The sequence below is a fragment of the Heliconius melpomene genome, chromosome 13, assembly GCF_056956725.1.
Source record: "Heliconius melpomene rosina isolate 202511_hmr_F chromosome 13, ASM5695672v1, whole genome shotgun sequence".
In the NCBI taxonomy this organism is placed as follows: domain Eukaryota; kingdom Metazoa; phylum Arthropoda; class Insecta; order Lepidoptera; family Nymphalidae; genus Heliconius; species Heliconius melpomene.
Genome location: NC_140401.1, coordinates 4263927 through 4283946, shown reverse-complemented (window position 1 = coordinate 4283946; position 20020 = coordinate 4263927). Strand labels below are relative to the sequence as shown.

The following is a 20020-nucleotide window of genomic DNA, read 5'->3' as shown; positions in this document are numbered from 1 at the left end:
CACCCCGGCATACGTCAGGGTTCATGTCTGACTCCTTTGCGGTCGCCGGTGTCAGGCTATGGAATGAGCTACCCGAGCCCATAAGAAAAGCTCCCTCTCGTGAGGTATTCAAGCGCCGGGTAAAAGAGTATTTTTTTAAAAATAACATAAATATATAATATTCATCTATTTAATTAATTGTATATATTGGAGTATATATGGTATGCTATATTATTATATGGTTTATATTTTTATGTATTTTTTTTTTTTTTATTTCTTTTATTTATAATATCCGTAATATTTTATTATAATTATATATTATATGTATAACTATTTATTATATGTATATTTATATATTTATTGGATGTGTATGTATGTATATGTATGTATATTTTACTTCTGCACACCTGCATACTTATTATCCCACATGACAAGGTCGGCTGGGAGAGAATGCTTTTAGCGTTAAGCCCGCCTTTTGTACATTGTTTTTTTGTAATTTTGTGCAATAAAGTATATATAAATAATAAATAAATCTTTTTGTTATCTTATTTTAATATCTTCTTTAATAAAGCCAGTTATGAATTACAGATACGATTTTTTATGATCGGTTCCATTCACTTTAATACGCGTCTTTAATGCTTGTCGTAAAATTTTATGGCAAATCTTCCTAAAGCCATGATATACAGGTAAAGATACGAGTATATACATACTCTTTTATTCATATTTACTTCGCAAAGAGATATACTTAAAATATTTATATTAGATTTTTAAATTTTATTGTAATATAAAAAGATTTTCTAAACATAATATCTCCAATACTTATGATATATCCACAGGTATATTATAATAATGGAAAAATTCATCTGTCTGTTTGTTTATTTATCTCATCTAAACTTTTGTATCAACTTTCATGACATGAACAACATGAACAAAACTAAAACGTCAGAGGCATATAGTTTACATTGCAGAAAATTACGTAGCTTTCGTACACAATGAAATTGTCGTTGTTGCAATAACAACTCAATTTATTTCTAGTTCATATTGATATTGTGAATATTGCGTGATCTAGTATATTATGATGTTTTTATGCAACTAAATACACTTGGTAAGAAAATATTACTTTAAGAATATTAATATTTTTTATTCTCCAAAACGTCAATCTTATACAATATTTAATATCCTCCTTACTTTGCTTATTTACGTAGTATACTATAAAGTGTCTCTATTTTTTTTAAGATAATATTCAGAATGTGACCAGAAACAGATCCGATTCGGCCTTGCTTCGGTGAGGTCGCACAATTGGGCTATTATATTTATTTCGATCCCTTGTCGAAGTGCTACTGTATTTATATTAGTGTTGTGCTGCGGATTCCTGCGACTGCTGAGCTGCGTGGCGTCCTGCTGCGCTGCGTTGCCCTGTGGTTGCCGAGTCCCGCATCGCTCGTTTCCAGCGTCCGGATTGTTTGTTCAGTAAGTGAATACACAGTTGTTTTTAGTTAGGTACTCACCTACCGTTCACCGACGGTAGATTTTGCTTGCCAAATATAGTGTAGTTTTAAAATACACACCCCGTCCCTCGCCGCAAGGTGAGGGGAGAGACAAAGTATGGCCGGCCTCAGTCGCTCCGAGCTGCTGAGGTACCTAGAGACATTTCACGGCGAAACGTACAACGCCGTCGTCAAATTCGCGCAAACGCGCCATGATGCGCCTAGTTCGCCTAGCGCGCCCGATATCGGCCCGGATGCCGATATGCAGCCTTCAGCTGCCGGCCCGAGCGCCGATGATGAGCAGATGCTCTCCGGTGGGCTTTGCGACCTCGGAGTCGCCCCGCCGAGGGAGCACTCCCGCGATCCCTCACCGATCCAGTCTGGTGAAGAGATGGAGGTGGGCAATTGCCCTTCCTCTGATACGGAAAATGATGACGGTTTCGAGACCGTCGGATCCCGCTCGGCCAAGCGCAAGGCCAGGGCCCCTAAGGCCCCCCCCCGCCCAAAAAGGCGAACAAGCCCGACGGCCGCCGTTCCCGCGCGAACGACTTAACGGTTTTCCCCTCCCCTGCCCCCGCCTCTGCGGTTGAGCGGGAAGAGGACGACTCCCCCCGCGCGCCCCGCGCCCCCCGTATTAAACCGCCGCCACCCATTTATGTGCAAGAGAAGCACAAATGGGGAAAAGTATCCCAGTGGCTTAATAGCCATAATATTCAATACACTACCGCGCGCTTAACGCAGGTAGGTATTAAAATCCAGGTCAGGTCTTCGTCGGAACACCGACAACTCACCTCTTTCCTTCGTGAGTACCAGATAGGGTACCACTCTTACGCCCTGGAGGACGAGCGCCAATTGCGCGTCGTTCTCAAGGGCATTCCCAAAGAGATCGAAGTCGATCTCGTGTTAGAAGACCTTCGTAGCAAAGGCTACCCCGTGCGCCAGGCGCACCGCCTATACAATTCTCGCACTAAAGCGAAATTCGACATTGTTCTTGTTATCCTGGACCTCACTAAGGAGGGAAAGGAAATTTTCAACCTGAGGTCGGTGTGTTCTCTCACCGGCATCAGAGTCGAACCCCCACATACGAGGGGTCTCATAGGGCAGTGTCATCGCTGCCAATTATACGGGCACTCTGCCCGCAATTGTTTCGCGCGGCCTAGGTGCGTTAAGTGCCTAGACGATCACGCGACTGCGGATTGTCCTCGCAAAGTCCCCGATCCCGCTGTGCCCCCAAGCTGCGTGCTATGCGAGACGCAGGGCCATCCCGCGAACTATCGCGGATGTTCCCGCGCGCCGCGCAGACGCACTAGGCGCGGAGGCAAAAAGCGCACCTCCAATAAAAAGGAGCCGGCTCCTACTCAATACGAGCCCGCCCCTCTCCCTAAAGAGAATGCGTGGTTTAAACCCGCACCTACACCGGTCGTCGCCCTCGCCGCGGCACCGGTACAGCCGCCTACCCCTCAGGTAGCGGCTCCCCGCCCCGCGCTCGCGCCTTCCGGCGCGACCGTGACCGCGCCCTTGCGCCCGGCGCCTTCCCGCGCCGCGCCCGCGCCCGCACCCGCGCATTCCCGCGCCGCGCCCGCCCCCTCTTCTAACGCTAGCGACTTAGCACTTGTGCTAAGATTCGCTAGATGTTTTGATTTCAAAGAAATCAAAGTCCTCGCGGCGAAACTTAGGAACACGAACGGTTCCGACGATCGCGCTCAAGTTATTATAGATCATATAGATCTCATCGAAGCCATTCAAGGCTTCGTCGCGGTTTAAATTTTTCCAATGGCGGTCATAAATAGATTTACCCCACGGCCCGCTGACTCGCAACTCGCGCGTATTAAACCTAGAGCCCTGTCAATAGCGACCTTTAACGCAAACGGTGTCAAACGCCAAAAAGAGGCTGTGAGCGTCTTCGCGCACGCCCATCAATTAGATATCTTATGTATACAGGAGACTTTTCTTAAACCTGCTGTTCGTAGTCCTGGCATTGCGAACTACAGGATTGTAAGAAATGATAGAGCCACCCACGGTGGAGGCACTATGATTTATTACAAGAAGAATTTACACTGTATACCTCTCGACCCTCCGTCTCTCGAAGCAGCCGAGGCGTCGGTGTGTCAGGTATTCCTCACAGGCCATCAGCCTTTAATTATAGCTTCAGTTTATCGTTCGCCGTCTAGGCAATTATTAGAAAGCGACATTTTGGCGCTACTTAGTATGGGAGACTCGGTCCTTCTGATCGGGGATTTCAATTGCAAACATAGACTTTGGAATTCGTCGGTGACTAATGTCAGCGGCAAGAGGCTTCTAGCCTTCACAGAGAAATATAACGCTTGTGTTATAGGCCCGCCTTCTCCCACTCGCTTTAGTGTCCTCGGCACAGGCGATGTACTCGATATTGCCATACTTTCGAACGTTGCACTGTCGCAACGTTCAATAGATACCATTCTCGACCTAGATTCGGACCATCGTCCTGTCATTCTCAAGTTAGGTGACGAGCGCCCCTCTGGCCCTCCCACCAAAACTGTGGTCGACTGGAGGAGATTTGCAAAGCTCCTCCGCTCGAATGAATCCCCTCTTAAGGAATTAATACCTGGCATCGCCGACTCCGCGGCGCTAGCGATAGACGCGGCGAATAAATTTACCGATTATATTTTAAATACAATCCAGAGTTGTTCGAAAGAGGTAACAAACTTGCCCGACGGTAGGTTTGATATCTCAGAAAAGCTCAGGCGATTGATTAGACGCAGGAACGTAGCTATGCGACGACACGATACCTACCCGACTGACAACAATCGTAGAGAATTTTACAGATTAAAGAGGAGAGTTCGATTCGAATTCGAACTTCTGCGCGGTGAGTCGTGGGATAAGAAGCTCGAGGGGCTCGCTCCATCGCACCAGGCATTCTGGGCGCTGTCGCGAGCTTTTAGAGTCGATTGTCTCTCGACTATGCCTCCTCTAGTTAGGTCAGATTGTTCAATTGCCGCCGATGACACCGAAAAAGCGGAATGTCTCGCTGACAGTTTAGAGGCTCAATGTACCCCGAGTAGTCAGCCCTGCGATCCGAGCCACATTGCGCGTGTGGATTCCGCGGTCGCAGAATGGGCGCTGACGCCCCCGCAAGGGGAACCGCTCCGCCCGACCTCTGAAGACGAGGTCAAAGTCATCATCAAAAACCTCAAAGATAGGAAGGCCCCGGGGCCCGATAAATTGTCTAATAGAATGTTCAAGTCCCTACCGGCTCAGTTCATATCTCTATTGGTCATTATTTTCAATTCCCTTCTTAAGTCGTGCTCATTCCCCGACGAATGGAAGGAGGCCATAGTCATAGGCATTCCCAAGCCTAATAAGCCGCGGAATATCCCGTCCAGTTATCGACCTATCAGCCTTCTCAGCTGTTTAGGTAAAATTTACGAGAGAATCATTCTCGTTAGACTCTCAGAGGTGGTAGAGGCCGACTCTCTGCTCTGCAATGAGCAATTCGGTTTCAGAAAGAAACATTCCGCCATACATCAAGTCCACCGTGTTGTAGAGCATATAGCTCGATACAACCTTAGGGATCCTTCTCACAGCAATACAGCTGCTATTTTTCTCGATATAGCGAAAGCTTTCGATAAAGTCTGGCATAACGGCTTGATTTACAAGCTGCGCGCCGTTTACGGCTTGCCAGACTGTCTCGTATACATCCTGCGGGACTTTCTCTCGAATAGGTACTTTCGCTATAAAGTCGAAGGCACTCTCTCTTCCCCCCGCCTCCTCCGCGCAGGCGTGCCACAAGGCTCTACGCTAAGTCCTATCCTGTACTCGTTGTACTCCAGTGATATCCCGCTCACCCCGGGTGTTCACCTGGCTATGTACGCCGACGATACAGCCCTCTTCACAACATCGCGTTGTACTATCCTATTAAAAGATCGACTCCAGAAAGCGGCCCGCGCACTCGGTGAGTGGTTCCGCCAATGGAGAATCGAAGTCAATCCCGAGAAGAGTAAAGCAATACTCTTCCCTCTCAATAAAAATATAAGAGTCTCTACCATCCATCTCTTAGACAAACCCATTCCCTGGGAAAAACAGGTCAAATATCTAGGTGTCACTCTAGACTCTAGATTAACTTTCAAACCCCACATTACAAAAGTCTGCAATAAAGCAAAGTACATTCTCAATAGATTATATTATCTCATAAACAAGAATAGTAAAATGTCACTTAGAAATAAGCTGACACTATACAAAGCTTGTATTAGACCTGTCCTTACTTACGCTTGCGTTGCGTTCGCGCACACCAAGCTTGCTCCCTTGCAAAAAGTGCAAAATAAATTCCTGCGCATCGCATCAGGTTCCCCCTGGTACGTGCGTAATGTCGACCTACATAGAGATTTTGAACTGGAATCGATTCACGAGCACTGCAAACGCTTAGCGAAGCGCTACTTTGAGCGCGCAGGCTCGCACGCGAACCCCCTCGTCGCTGAGGCGTGTAATTACACGCCTCACGCGATTCGTAGACGCCCGCGTAGCGTCCTCTTAGACCCCGATGACGCCATTACCGTAGCAAACGGCCCGTACGTAGGTAGGAAACACACTACACACGCACGACACACACACCGTCGTCGCCGGAATCGACGACGTAGTCTAGCTTATCTCACGGCCCGGCGACGCCTCGGCGCCGTCGGGTCCAGCGGTTAGGGACCGTTAGCTCCCTTAGATTAGTCTAATTTTATCCCCCGGTCGCGGCTTCTGTGTCGCGGCCGGCTTTGCTTAGAATAGGGAAACTCCCAGCCCGCTCGACGACCGCAAGCCGAGGTTCGAGCCCCGCAGGGGGCGCCCTTGCGTCGTCGGCACTCCCCACAGGCAGCCACACAGTGCCTGCATATTTTCAGGGACAGAGTACCCTCTTCCCTACCCACCCGGTGTCGCTGTAAAGGCCAGTAAGGCTAACAGCATTAAAGTCAAGTCCGAAAAAAAAAAAAAAAAAAAGTGACCAGAACAATTTGAATATATGATGTCAAGAGAGATACGTCCTCTATCGTCTCTCTCGAGTACGAGACAAAGTATGAGATCTCTGTTGGCCTTTTAAAACATAGTCTCAACAATATAATAATTTTGAAAATAAATTAAAATTCCCTAAGAAAAATACTACATACCTACTATCAAGAAAACGAAGAATATAGAAGTAGTAAATATTTAACAATAAATTAAAAATATTCTTAAATAGTATATAAGCATATACTTCAAAAAGCGAAAATGCCTAATTTTAAGCATAACATTTTCCGTTCCGTTGCTTCCGTAAATACTCAATAAATTCCTCATGTTGATCCGGGGATGAACCCTTGTGACGTATGAAAATGAGGTTTCAGTACGTGGCGTCTCGCAGAGAAAGATTTGTACTCCATTGTGGGCTGCGGTCAGCGCCACAGCTGTATCTCTCTCCTATGCTATAAATCACAAACAACTTCCAATTAAAGAAATAACACTTTATGTAGATATTTCTAGTTATCTACTTGTAAATATTACCATATAATATAGACATTTAAATACATTTACTACGCGTTTTCCTCATTTAAAGTAACAAGAATAATTAATTAAATATAAGAAAATTTTACTGACTACGAATAATCTGTTTCTTAATGTAATGACGACTCCGATGGGGCAGTCCAAACCGTCTTCAAAGATTTTATTGATTCTCGTCCGAATCGTTTCTTTTTTATAAAGGGATCAATGAACTACCTATGAGATGGCAAAAGTGCATAGATAACAATGGTTCACACTGATTAAATTAATTATTATATTATAAAAAAATCGATTTTTTGTTCTTCCCATACCAAAAGCAAACTTCATATGTAAATATATATCTTGACATTTTAATTACTTTATATAAACAGAAGTCAAGTGCATATTTTATTACTGAAGTAAAGTTAAAGGGGAAACAAAGACAGTTTTGGGGAAATTCATCAAAAGTTTTGATTGTATTACGCATACTCCGCCTTGAGTGCTTGTTAATCTTTCAATTCGTTGTTTGTTTTGCCCATTGTTAAATTAAATATTATGATCTGGATTTATCTTATTTATACTTTATTTAAGACATTTATATTTGTACATATATTTTCCAATTATACTTAAAATTACTTTCTTAAAACATTGAATTCTGTAAATGCTAAATTAGATAAAAAAAACAACGTATTATATTTTGATCAAGTGCTCGTCTTCGTCACGTAAAGAATAATAGCAAAGACTATGAATAGATACAAAAAATCCCCTACATTTTATTATAACAAAGCTCTTATGACAGTTTTCAATAACCTATTTGAATGCACTCAATATAGTGATAATATTTGAAAGATATTGTATTAGGTAAAATTTTCGTGACTTTGATAAGGCTAAGGAACGTGTTAAAAACTAAAATAAAACTAAAATATTTTGCTTTTAAATAAGAATATATTGTAGAAAAGAGTGATGTGCCCCTAAGTTCTCCTAATAATAATATATGACCTACTAACCGCCGACAAACGGCTTCGCCCGCTTAAACTTATTGTTATATTATACAAAATCTTTGTATAAATTGTAGCATATGTCTTATTCAGATGTATAAGCTATATTACTGTAACGTTTCACCTAAATCCGTTCAGTAGTTTTTGCGCTAAAGTGGGACAAACATCCAACCTCACAAACTTTCACATTTATAATATTAGTAGGACGAATATTTTAACCGACTTCTTTCATTATATCATAGTCAATAATATAAATTTAATATTAAATCCTACGTCTAAAACTACACGCATACATACAAGATGGCTTGACTGGGATCGCGGTTGAGCCTGTTTAATTAATCTGGATTTGATGAGGGATTAAGTTAGCGCGACGCGTGACGGCTCGAGCGCCGCGTGGCCTGCTCTATACTGTGGTTTAAAACAGATTTACCTTTCATTTCGACTACCCTCAATTAGTACACACGTCCAAGACTGTGTAATTATACCCTTGATATAATTAAAGTTACAAACATCTTATATAGCTCGATAGATACTGAATGGCTTAATTTCCCCCCCTATTTCGAGTAAAATAATTAAGCAAATAATATTCTAAAAATATATTAAACAAAAAATATTCTATATGTTCTGTGTAGCTCGGTCGACATATTATTCGTCAATAAATGGAGAGTGCGTCCCTTAAAGCAGAAAGGGGGTTTTAACTCTATAAATCGAAAAGTTTATAATATTTATTTGTGAAATACTCGACGACGTACAAATAGTTAATATAATATGTATAATTTATGAATTCAATTTTACTTCAAGAAGCACATTGATAAATGGGTGTTGTATTTAGATACAGAGAATGTTACATAATAAATAACACTACATTATTACCTTCTCTCAAATTGCCTCGGGTAGCAGTGACTGCTATTAGTCTTCTAGGTCAGGTTAGGCACTTATGCGGTCGCTTAAAGCGATAACTTACTGGATTTAACACTATCTACACGTTACATTACATATACTGTTTAATGATTTACTAGTAAATAAATTTAAATTTTTTAATGGTATCAATATATGGAAATTAACATATTAATAATAAAATCATATGACTTTGGCATACCAAGTTTATAAATCCTCATTTAGGGTCCCATTCTTCAAAAGATTCTTCTTTACCATTCCATTTTCTAATGGAACCCTTATATAATCAATCGGATGTACGTCTGCTTGTAGGTCTATCAGTTCGTCTGTCGAGACAATTCCGTGGACGTATTTAGCTTGGGACACAGACAAGATTAAGCTTTTAGGTCAATACAAAAGATACGAGCGTATATGCATCGTTTTTAATACACTTTATGTGGAATAATGGGTAATTATGGGTAATTTTGTTATGGTTTTTTCTGTAATACCTATAAATACAAATATCTATTTTTCATTTTTTTTCTTTTATTTGGATTGTAAGTTTGACTTACTGCCAAATTCTATCTAGGTCTACAGAAAATACTCTATAGGTTACGTTGTGAAAGTTGAGAAACTAAGTCTACGCCCATTTTGCATAAAATGAACTACAAATACAAGTCAGTAAAGATCGTACAAATTGGACTAGGTTAAGGTTAAGCAGGAAGGCAGACCTTGGCAACATATGCCGAGATTAATGCCAGGAGGAAGAAGACGGAAGGGAAGTACTGGAAGACGGAAGTAGTAGTAAGTAGTGGTTTCGATTATGCGATTAATTTAATAAAAAAGGCAGCAAAAAGTATACATAAATGCTAGTATCCTGTGAGTGTGTTCACATAGCTTAACCCAAGAGACAAGAAAGAGATATTTGGCATTCATTTCAGTTTGATGCTTCCATACTATCTTTAGATAATTGATCTTGACATGCAAATACAGAATTACATGGGACAACAAAGCGTCCTATTGTGTTTTTTTATACATTAAGATACAAAACCACTTAAAAACAATATTCTTCTTCACTAGTAAGTTATTTAAATTATGAAATATTCCACAATTCTCCTACATCAGGGAAAATCCATTACACGGGTGTTAAAGATGCGCAGCAATACGTCACTGTCACCGCGGGCGGGCAGCGAAGTGATTCCGGAGGCGGGAGGCGCGACGTGCCGCGACTGTCGATGGTCTCACGAACAATTCATTAATAATTTGGAAAATTAGAGTGGATTCAATGAGCAGATTTTGTAAACGTAAAATATTTATCATTGTTTTTATTACCATAGAAAAATAATAAATAATTAAATTATTTTTATTTTAAAGATCTTGTTCCGATACAGAAAATAGTTTTAAAATTTAAGAGGCTTTATAACGGATTTTGTGGCCAGTCATGGCGCACAAGCGTATGACTGTAAACGCAACAGGTTGTAGATTCAAATCCATCATTTCTTCGCTCTATTGTCGAGGCAAAGTGCGGCGTTCAGTTCCGCTACAACAACAACAACGCTCAACATGTAATGACACCAGAATCAAAAAGGAGAGCGGAGTGTCTTAACACTAGGTTCCCTCCTCCTTGCCACCATTGCACCATTCTTCTTGCGGGAGATACAATTTTATATTTTTTTTATTTCTTACACTGTCTAACGAGTGGACAGTATGGGCGTCGCCATCGTTTGCAACGTTTATTTACGTAACTGTATTTAGTCGTGAATGGAAATAGCTATTATGTATTACAGCGGCTGGCTAAACTAGTGGCTGAACTAGTAGTCCGATGTTCAATCTATATGCATATACTATTATCTTTGTATTTACAACGTCCTTTCATTGTATGCGCAGTATTGGACGTTACTTTAAATTATTCGTCTATTCTAATACTAAATACTGTACAATGCAAATATTTTATGTTATAGTAATTTGCATTTCGTTAGTATTAACAGTTAGCTAGTTACAATTTAGATACCTGTAGGTATCTAATGGAGAGAGGTATCTAACCTTGGAGAATTACAAAAATATATAAATAAAAATATTTCTATAAAATTGAAATTATTACTTGACAATGTATAAAAATATTTACGAAATTTATATAACGTAACCAAGTAAAAGAAATCAATTGTAGTTACAAAAACTAGGCACCCAATGATCTATTTATAAATTCCTGTAAATCCTTAATAGGTTTAGTCTGGCTCTGATGCCAATTTCCGTTAGATTTCGGCCGCCATCATCTCTAATCACTCAACGATTCACTGCGGACACTTGTAGTGCTAAAAGCATTGCAATTTGGCTATAGTGACTGATGCATTTTTTATATATACTATATTTTTTCAGTAAAAAATTAAATATCTTACAACTGTTTATAATTCGTATTAATACGTTTTAGTATTAGTATTTTTAATACTATTTAAAATATAAACCTTATTTAGTGGTATTGATAGCACCTAGGTCTAAACTAATCTAACTAAACCATGGAGACATTGAATCTCTCAAATAAAAATTAGAATACACAACAATCAATAGGCCGTCGTGGCACAGCGGCCCAAGGTTATGACAGTAACGCGACGGTTGTGGGTTCGATCCCCACTCGACGAAGTGAAATATTTATTTACGTTTATATTTCCATTTCTTCACTCTGGTGTTGAGACAAAGCGCGGCGTTGAGTTCTGCTAAAAACGCAATGTCTCCAGAATTCGGCAGGAAGTGGTAAAATCTTAACACCAGGTACCCTCTGCCCACCCTGCTCTGTGCTTGATACAGCGTGAAGCTGAAAAAAAAACAATCAAACTACTAAACACAAAAAGATAAAATCAATAGATTTATAATCCTTTTAACATTACTTGAAAAAAAAAAAGTTGTATTTGTGTACATCTACATCGTGGTTAGGATTTCAAACAGAAAGGAAATAAATAGTGATGTAACCATAAAATATCTGCATAATATGTAAATAGTGCTGTACGAGTATTGTCTCTGAAGACAGATCAATACAGAATAGAGCTTAGCTCTACAACTATTTATTTGAATCGGAAGTTATATATGTTGAATTAGGTCATGAGATCAGCGTGCTGTAGACTATAAGCCTGATAGTTGTGGATTCAATCTCATCTCGTGGGAGACAGGAGGACAGGAGACAGGAGTGTCCAGACATTAGGTTTTCGTTTGAACTCTTGGAAGCCGTCAAGGATTAAAACCCCACAACGTCCATATTCATATTCATTTCTAAGAAATTAATTTGAGTGACATTTATGCCTCATAAAATCTAAACACAGTGTCTTAACTCGTAAGTAACACCCCAGACACCTGCAATCAACAACATGCACATAATGCTTGGGCACAGTTAATTAAGTCGCTTGTCTCCAGCACCGCAGTCCCTGTGGCTTCATTCTTTAAGCTCTTAAACGCTAACTACCAACTCTCAGCATTATACTCGTATACTCTTAGAGGGTTCTTTAAGCTTGCATCAAATTTAATTACAAGCTAGTATTTTAGGCTGCGCTATTAAAATAACTTAAACGTTTTTAAAATGATGTTTTATGAACTCTAAATCTATTTTTTATTATTATTTATATGTTTTTAGCCGTAGTCAACGAATGGGATTAGTGGATAACTCTTTACAATACACAAGTATTTACATAGTATAGCGTAAGTAGTAAGTACATTTCTTTAGCATTCTCATAAATTATTTTATTCTGTTAATTTAATTTTTTTTAGCTTCACACTGTTTTTCACACGGCTGGGTAGGCAGAGGGACTAGGTTCTCTCTGCCTACCCTGCTATCCTGGTTTCCATTAAAACAATTTACTGCCGAACTCAACGCCGTGCTTGAGGAACTTAACGCCGCGCTTTGCCTGGTTATCAGAGCAAGGAAATAAAAATATTAATTATGATTTTCTACAAGTGAGAATCGAATTCATAACTTGTCGCGCTTACTCGCATGCTTGTGTTCCTGCGCCAGGGCTAAATATCTATCATGATTATCGAATAACAAATAAAGAAAGCACAGTCTAATTACAAATATGAATATAATATAACATATATTTTTTATTTCCAATCATTAGTTATATATAAGACAAATATATAACTAATGATTGGAAATTAATCTCACAATCTTGCTACACAATTTTCAATTATAAAATTTCTTTGTATTTACTTACTAATAGATGTAAGAGAAGCCGTAGCCGTCACGATAGCAGTTCCAGATGGAGCGGTGACGTTAACTCCAAGTGATCTGGAGAACATAGCAACGTAATCAATCATTCAGCTAACATCAATTAAGTCGCCCACGCTAATGACTTTGAATTCTCAATTTGGATCAGATTCACTTACACCTACTATGTGAGACATTCAATGATTGTATTTTTTCTAATGTTAGAACTGCTATAGTTTTATTTGTATTTAAAATAAAAAAGTCCGTTAAAAATAATTTTATTAAGAATGTTCTTCATCTTTTCTAAAAAATCTATGTCATAACTCAATCTATTAATAAGTAAAGCAAAATGAATATAAAGCTAAGCTACCATTAACCTGTACACATAAATTTGATACAATTTTACCGAAAACTTTTAGACAATTAAAACTTTATATATCAAAAATATTTTCATATTGTTAGTTATGGAAACATTGCGAATTCGAATAAACTATATATATTTTTTCTGGCAATTAAAAATTCTGAAACTACTGTCCATCAACCATCTTAATGCTTCTTCCATATAAGCTTATTTGGATTACTATTGGATAAGTCCTCCACCTAGTAGAATAGATGCGTTTTGCTTCTTATAAAATAGCTATATAGTTAGAAAACGGAAGCGGTTAACGTTTTTAAAATAAACACGATAAAAACACATACCGTCTATATGTTTCCAACGTACTCGCACAGAGGTTCCACGTAATTACAATAAGTGACATGTATCACTCAATAACAACACTAAACACTAGATAGCTTCCAATCAGGGCTTCCGCCTAGAAACAACTGTTCTCGTTTGACAATTCCACTGCTTTTATTGTCTTTTTTTCATCTAAATCTACCCACTTTTACACTTGTACGCTAACAATATTGATATTGTAATACAATAACTGTTATATTTTACAATGAATACAATGAGACGTTATATTAAAATATCCAATAAAATCCAACGTGATTCAGTGCGATAACTTCTGAATATAAACAAGACGGTTGTGGATTCGATCCCAAGTCGGTGGAATGAATTATTTCTACTTACCTGCTCTGATTAACTTCCTTGTTGATTCAAGGTTGCGTGATGCTAAAAAAAGTGTTTTAAATAGAAAAAAGCGCTACAAATCTGTATAATATTTCAAGACAAACATAATAAACATATAGCCACATAAAAGACTATAATAAAAAAGTTCATATAGTGAAAGCTTCTTTTTCTTTATATTGTATCTATTTATAGAATTTTGAAAAAATCAATAGTTTAATCGTCAAAATAATTTAAAGTAATCGTATTTTACCGTGCGTAACTCGATAGGATTACTTTCGGCGAGTTGCGTAACTAATGAAGTAACTTGTGACACGGGTCGGCGTGGGATCGACGTAATCAAATTAATGAGAAAACTTCACTTCAATTTAGGGTTTCCTGCCCAATCTTTAGGTTATTTGGTAGCGGTCAAGCGTCTAAATGGCTAAGTTAATTGTACTTGCATTTTTTTCTTATAATGACTTTTAAAATTTAAAGAATCAATTTTTTACAAAAAAAAATACGGTTACTTAACTCTCAACTCCTGCGCACCCCTCTGTCTAATACTAATTTAATTAGAATAGATTAAAAATTTTCTTAGAGAATTCGTTATATCGTAAGAGTGTACTGTTACTACAATTTTCCTACCGATAATAATTTTTCACTGCCTTTCAATTCTTGTATTATGAAAGAAGCTTAGAAATAATTGTTTCAAGCACTCAAGTACAATATTCAATAAAATCTAATAATACCTAATTACGAAGATAAACACAAAATATAACAGTTTAATTTTATTATTAACTAGCGGCCCGCTCGCGGTTTCACCCGCGTGAACTACGTTATTATTAATTTCTGTCTCCGTGACTACGTCCTAGTGACGTCTATGCAAAATATGAGACTCCTAGCATTTGTTGTAACGAAGTTTCATACAAACTTTCGACCCCAAAAACAACCCCTTAGAAGTCGAATATTGCCAATTCCCGTCTTAGCGAGCACCTACGTCCTATAAGTAACTCCTATGCAAAATTTGAGATTCCTAGCACATGTAGGTTCTGAGATTTCGTGATGAGTGAGTGACCTTTCGATTTTATATATATAGATTCTGATAAATAAAAAAAAAGGATTTTTTGACCTCAATTCTAAGAAAGAATACGGCTTAAGCTACGGTACGAGAATAATCCAATTGGTAAGTTTCTCGAGGGTGATGAACATTGCAACGACAGGCTTGTGAATATAATATAAAATGGCGACTTTCATTTTAATATCAGCAAGACTTATTGCATCGTATTTGAAGTGTAAAATACATTAACAATAAGTATTATAGGTATATATATGTTATACATTGACATTTCGCAAAAGTCTATGTAATAATAATAATTATTTTTTATCAGCTTCACGCTGTATCCCGCACACAGCAGGGTAGGCAGATGGAACCTATTATTAAGGCACTCCGTTCCCCATTTTCCGCCGGATTCTCGAGGCATTGTGTGTTGAGTGGCTGAACTCAACTTCGAGGTTTTGCCACGACCCCAGAGTGAAGAAATGAAAATTGACTGAAATTAAATATTTCATTTCCCCTAATGGGAATCGAACTCACAACCTGTCGCGTTTATAGTCATACTTTGTGACTACCACGACTGCCACGACTGCATCACGTCTTAATTGAGGTACCCATGTATACAAGGAGTTAGATATATTTTGACTAGTTAAAAACTACCTGTATTCATTTATTTTTCGACAGCTTAATTATCTATGTCAAATTACCATACAATGAATCAAGTATGTATTCAGTGAATCGGTTTATTGGCGTAATTGATCTATGAAATGTATATTTTTTTCAGTGGTGGCGAAACTCAACGCCGCACCTTGCCTTATGAAACATTTAACACTACATAAAAGAATAGATTGCATACATAAACGACATATAAAATAATAGTAGGTAGCAACATTGTTTACAGGCTACAGTTCTCAAACACAATTGAGCAGAGACTGCCGTCCTCGTGTTGAAAGAGGCATTGAACCGGTAAATTCAAAAATCAACTAACATTTTCTAGCCCAGTGAATCATCCCTTAGCAGGCTTTCGAAGCAAGACATGTTTACCTTCCGCCTTACAGATTTCCCTTCTGATACATTTATCGCGTTGATTCTACATTGTTTGCCCAAGAATCCCTTTAGTGCTTTGATGTTGTTTGTTTTTTAGCTTAGTGTTAAATGTGAGGACACTTCTGACAAATTGGGTGATTTTTTAAGTCAATTTACGCGGCGTGATTTCGTTTGAAATATATAAAAATAGATATGTCTTAAATCCTTACGTGATGTAATAAATTTAACTGCTAAATTATAATTTAAAAAAATCAGCTTAGGGAACATAGTGTTGTGACATTCCGTTCCCCGCTGTTGCTAAATTTTTCGAGGCAATGCGAGGCACTCAACAGAGTAGCTTTTGCCTTGATGCCAGAGCGAAAAAATGAAAATATTAATAAATATTAATTCATTTCCTCGAGTGGGGATCGAACCCGCAACAATCGCGTTATAGTCCCACTTTTGCGCCCCTGCACCACGACAGCCTCAATTTAGGTGTTAAATGCTCTATAATTTATATAGTAACATTGCTTCAATGATTGGGAGTGTAAGGACTATAATAGCAAATATAGGTAGCTATTGTGTCTAATCAACAAGCAATTGATCAAGCTGAACAATGCTGATCTGCCAGACCTAATGAACAGAATGCAGGTGAGAATTTCGACTATATACATACTAACTAAACCCCATGTGTCTATTACACCAGTTACCTACTGATGAGAGCTACATAATGCTACATTTATTTTTAGTCATTTGTATGAAATAACCTAAACAATAAAATAAGTAATTTATTAATTTTACAATTTCCAATATTAACAGTTAAAAGAAAACAATTAATTAATTACTATATTTTTTTCTGTGCTCGAAGACACCGTAGATCTGAATATTTAATATGAATTTCAGCTTGGTATGTCCACGTGATCTGTGAGTACCTAATAACAAAATGTTATTTTTTCCTAAGAGGCCGTCGAGGCGCAGCGGCACAAGGGTGTGACTAACGCGACGGTTGTGGGTTCAATCCTCACTCGAGGAAGTGAAATATTTATTTACGTTTATATTTCCATTTCTTCGCTCTGTTGTCGAGGCCGAGTGAGGCGTTAAGTTCGGCCATTCAACACGCAATGCCTCCAGAATTCGGCAGAAAGCGGGGAACGGGGTGTCTTAACACTAGGTTCCCTCTGCCTACCCTGCTATGTGCGGGATACAGCGTGAAGCTGATGATTTTCTCCTAAATATTCAAACAAAAATATAGAAAAATATAAATTAACAAAAATTTGTCGCAATTGTGGCATGTCGCTTACAAATGACGATTGATATGTCCCTAACAATAAATAACTCTTGTAACTGAAACATACGAGATCATTTTCACCATCAGGCGGCGATATGTCCACGTAATGTGCTACAGAGGACCGCTATTTTTAAGATTTATCATGGAAAGGAAGACTTGAGAAAACGTTTTGATATAAGCTTATATAATTTTCGATTTTAATACATATATGTATTTCTATCTACATTGTTAATACATTTATACATAGCATTCAAAATTTCTTGGGTTCTATAAAATGCATATGATGAAAATTTAACATCAATAGTAACAATACCTATCTCTTTATTCTCCACACTCTGTGTGCTATTTATACATCCAATTAAAAAAATATATTTTTAAAATTTACAAAAATCGCTTTCAGTTGGGCAATTTCCAAGTGCGTCACGAAACTATAAAAAAGGTTGTATCTATAAAACGCCCGAAGTCAACCATGAATCTAAAAGATAAGAATTTTAATGCAAAATATGACTATACCTAAAGCATCCCCGGTGTCTAGGAAAAACTGCTATGAATAATAACGGAAGAATAACTTACACACAATATTATGTTTTATAATTAAAGTCAATATTACAAGTATCTATCTACTTATAAAACTAAATTTAGCATCTATTACTCAAACATAACAATTTTACATTCATTAATTTACTTTATTTTAAAATAATTGAGAGACTATATTCCGGGCTTCAATTAAATTATTCAAACTTTATGTTTGAAACCTGCAAAAATAACTCGAGAGCAAACTTCTATTTCATTTTTTACGGTTGTCACAAAAAAGTTTTTGCTAGCAATGAGAAAAAGGGAGTATTTTGAAACTGAAAACTTCGCCAATATCATTCAAACGCCCGTAATAAAATGTACCAATCCAAATATAAAATAAAATTGTCTGGATCTGACATCAAAAAATATCGCGGTGTCACAAGTAGATAGAAAATACAAGTGTGAAATCGTAGGACGTGATCGTTTGAACCACTTTCAATATTTTCACTTAAGATTCATAAGTGCAGCACCAGTGCCGCGAATCCTTGCTGAATCCATCCAACCGAAGCTAAAAATAGCTACACGCCATACATAGCAGCACACAGGTAGGCAGAAATGTTGTTAAGATACTCCGTTCCTTTAAGACACTTCCGTTCCCTACTTTCCGCCGAATTCTGGAAGTATTACATGTGGAGTGGTGGGATTCAACACCGCGATTTCGCCTTGTTACCAAAGCGATGAAATGAAAATAAATTAAATATTTCAGTTCCTCGAGTGGGAATTGAACAACCTGTCGCGTTTATAGTCGCATACAGCCTTTACGATACCACTACCTAGCCTTTTATATAAAAATAATCTAGTAAAAAAGTTATTTTATATACCTAATGCAGCAAAGCCATGCCAATTTGGGAACATGTATAGCGATTCTCGTGCCAACTTTCAATGTACTTAGCCAAGCATTAAAGAACACCTTCGTAGCGCCGCTAAACACCTAGATTTAGCCAAATGTCACTTTTATGGTATATCCTAAGAGTTTACAACAGTTTTAGTACTAAAAACTGAAAGATAAATATCTACTTCAATTTTAAGACATTAAGTTAAGAAACAATATTGCATTTTTTAACAGTACAGTAAAAATTTATTAATGTCATACACATGATTATTTTGGATTCGGTTCCCATTTGATGAATTACTATTTATCTGTCAAGGCTTTCTACTATTTATTGCCTACTATTTATCAAACCATCATCGTCGACCTGTAATATATTGTGCTAATTATTTTCAATTTTCAATTATAATAAATTAAAATTATAAGATAATTAAAACTATAATTTCTCTAACTACATTTCAAACTAAAACAGAACTGTTTGCCCGCTATTGTTTTGAAGCTCAACACTTTATGTACAGACTACTACAGACTAAAATGTTATCATAAACGTAGAATACAAATTGATTTAACAATTGATGAATTTCATATAATTAATACTTTAAGAAATATTTTTAATTATATTCTCTATAGGTACTACAATTATTATTATACCTAAATTACAATTTATGATAATTTTTCAATGCATTAAAAATAATTAAAGGGTCCCCTCGTACTCTATAAACAAGAGTGTTTTTAAAACTTACCTAACAAAGAGAAAAACACATTTTCAATATTAATCCTTCCTATGATTACGTTCTATTTTTTACAGAAAAAAAACACCTAGTAATATTGCTATAAGGAATTTAGTAAGTATTCAATGAATCCAAATTACAAAGTTAGACCAAACAATTTTTTATAAAAAATAAAATTTAATCATAAAATATATTTTACATTACTTGTGGTAAGCAATTAGAATTTAAATTGGCGAGGATTATAATTTGGTAAGAACAAATAGGAATCCATCTACATAATCGTACCATTGAAACTTCTGGCCGACGAAACCGCATCCTCGAAAACAGCGCGAATTTTTAGAAGTACGCGAGTAATTGTTACTGGAGAGCTTAAAAGCTTTACTTTCGAACCGTTTTAACATATCCGAAGCCCGGAGTTGTTGCGAACATATTATTGTCTTCTTTTATATTTTTATCCTTGTAGC

The 20020-nt window shown here is 37.7% G+C and overlaps 1 protein-coding gene across 1 annotated transcript in view; it reads right to left on the bottom strand.

Annotated features, from left to right (window-relative positions):
* The window catches only part of LOC146532580 (uncharacterized), a 93503-nt gene extending 79692 nt beyond the window's left edge, over positions 1-13811 (bottom strand). The window contains exons 1-2 of the mRNA XM_085196230.1: positions 13701-13811; positions 13009-13082 (exon numbers count right to left, since the gene is read on the bottom strand). The gene's annotated coding sequence lies outside the window, so the exon portion shown is untranslated. The remainder of the gene's footprint in view (positions 1-13008; positions 13083-13700) is intronic.
* Positions 13812-20020: the final 6209 nt, after the last annotated feature.